The sequence below is a fragment of the Grammomys surdaster genome, unplaced genomic scaffold, assembly GCF_004785775.1.
Source record: "Grammomys surdaster isolate TR1022 unplaced genomic scaffold, NIH_TR_1.0 126091, whole genome shotgun sequence".
Taxonomy (NCBI): Eukaryota; Metazoa; Chordata; class Mammalia; order Rodentia; family Muridae; genus Grammomys; species Grammomys surdaster.
The window spans coordinates 6027112-6029882 of NW_021620899.1; the positions used below are offsets into that span (position 1 = coordinate 6027112).

The 2771-nt window shown below is 38.8% G+C and overlaps 1 pseudogene; it reads left to right on the top strand.

Annotated features, from left to right (window-relative positions):
- The first annotated feature begins 660 nt into the window (after positions 1–660).
- LOC114611322 lies at positions 661–1559 on the top strand (annotated as a pseudogene).
- Positions 1560–2771: the final 1212 nt, after the last annotated feature.

The following is a 2771-nucleotide window of genomic DNA, read 5'->3' on the forward strand; positions in this document are numbered from 1 at the left end:
TGCTGGAATGTTAGACCTTCCTTGGCATGTGGGACTAGCCACAGCAGCCTCTATTTTTCCCTGCAATGTGGCATTTATTACAGGTAGGAATTGTCCATCTCTTAAGCTAATGATCTTTAAGGACTTAAATAATTGTCCACAAGAGAGAGTATAATCTACTAATGCATTGTGGTAGATTATGTAATGAACAGTAGAAGTTTCAGCATATGCTCAATAGAACAAGAAAATTGTAGGATGGATGTGACTTTAAAAAAAAAAAAAAGCTTAATTGAAAAATACAAGTTAGAGCAGAGCGAGGAGTCATCATGGCAGCGGTATTCGCAGAGGTTGCAGAGTCCTGAGAAATGTTTCTCATTTTGAGTGTCGAGCACTACACACTAAGATATCTCTCAAGCAGGAGCCCAGATTAGGGTTTAGTTTTGAGTTGACGGAACAACAGAAAGAGTTTCAAGCAACTGCCTGGAAGTTTACCAGAAAGGAAATAATTCCTGTCGCCCCCAGAATACGATAAAAGCGGTGAATACCAATTCCCTCTCATCAAAACAGCATGGGAACTTGGATTGATCAAGGCACACATTCCAGAGAATTGCGGTGGTCTTGGCCTGGGAACTTTCGATACTTGTTTGATTACAGAAGAACTGGCATACGGGTGTACAGGGGTGCAGACTGCCATTGAAGCAAATTCTCTGGGGCAAATGCCTATGATTATTGCTGGAAATGACCAATAAAAAAGGAAATATTTGGGGAGGATGACCGAGCAGCCGATGATGTGTGCCTACTGTGTGACTGAGCCCTCCGCAGGCTCTGATGTGGCAGGCATTAAGACCAAAGCTGAGAAGAAGGGTGACGAATATGTTATCAATGGCCAGAAGATGTGGATAACCAACGGAGGAAAGGCCAACTGGTATTTCTTACTGGCGTGCTCTAACCCAGATCCTAAAGTACCTGCTAGTAAAACCTTTACTGGATTCATCGTGGAAGCCGACACCCCAGGAATACATGTTGGAAAAAAGGAATTAAACATGGGCCAGCGATGCTCCGACACCAGAGGAATTACCTTCGAAGATGTCAGAGTGCCCAAGGAAAATGTGCTAATTGGTGAAGGAGCAGGTTTCAAGATCGCAATGGGGGCTTTAGATAGAACCAGACCCACGGTGGCAGCTGGAGCTGTCGGGCTGGCCCAGAGAGCTCTGGATGAAGCTACAAATTATGCCCTGGATAGGAAAACGTTTGAAAAGCTGCTATTGGAGCACCAAGGAGTTTCGTTTCTGCTCTCAGAAGTTGAGCTCGCTAGACTCAGTTACCAGAGAGCAGCTTGGGAAGTTGACTCCGGCCACTGGAACACATACTATGCCTCTATTGCAAAGGCCTTTGCTGGAGACATTGCCAATCAGTTAGCCACTGATGCTGTGCAGATTTTCGGAGGCTATGGATTCAACACAGAACACCCCGTGGAAAAGCTGATGAGGGATGCCAAGATCTATCAGATTTATGAAGATACTGCACAGTTTCAGGGGCTGATCATAGCTCGTGAGCACATTGAGAAGTATAAAAATTAACAGAAATTACTATTGAACGATGCTTCACCCTCAAGTCGCTAAGCTCAAAGCACTGTTGCTACTTCAGGAGAAAGGGCTTGACTGCCTTCCCAAGGAAATGAGATAAAAGACGAGTGTCCCGGATCCATCAATGTGTTCCCACGGCAGAGGGTACCTCTGTTGGGCTCCATGGTGACCCTTTTTAGATAGATTTGGTTTTGGACAATGTTTTTCCCTTAGCCCTGAATTGTGTTAATTTGCTCTTTGATCACTTAAGATGGAGAAATATCCTGGAGTTTTAATGTTCATTCAAGTGACAGGAAAGGTGGCTTGTCAAGAAAGAACTCAGGATTCTAACATATACACTGATTAATGTGGTAGATTTGGACCCATCAGACTGTGAGGTAACAGCATTTCTATGCTGAACTTTTATTTTATAATTTTGATTATGTTTGCTTTGTTTTGCACAAAAGAGTAAAAAGTTTATATTCATATTCTCCCATTATAAAACTAAAAATTTTCTGGAAAATCTTAGTACTGAACCAGCATTTTATTTGTCGGGTTTAAAATAATTCAATAAAGCTAACCTTAACATAAAAAAAGAAAAATACAAGTTAAAATATGACCTTATGCATCTTAATTTGAATTCATCAGTAATGATTTTAGAAAATACATATAGAATATTATTTATAACTCCTTTTGAAAAACTCAAAACTGTGAATCTGATAATGCCTTACATGACTGAAACAGCTTTAAATTATATACATGATTTTTAATTTTGTGGATATATATTTATTTCATGTAGTACTGACTTTCATAAGGTAATTTTCATAAAAGTATCCAATGTACATTTCTCATAACTCCCTATAATCTTAAACATTCTCTCTCCACTCCCTTACTCTTCCTCATTATACTATTTTCTTTCACACTGGTACCATATAGACAGACATAATTAATGCCTATGCAATTATTTTTGTTTAGCAAAGTAATTAAAATAGTCTTTTTTATAGCTCTCATGAAGTAGTATTTACTTCTCAGTGTTCTAGTTTCTCACATCTAGTTCTAGAAAAAAGGATAGAGATTTAACAATAATGCTAAGAAAACTAGATATTATATGCAAAAAAAATAGATGAGTCTTCACATTGGAACACATTTTACAAAATTAAAATGAGTCAAAGTATTAAATGTAAAACTGGAAACACAAAAGCTTTTAGAAGAAACCACATTAGGAAG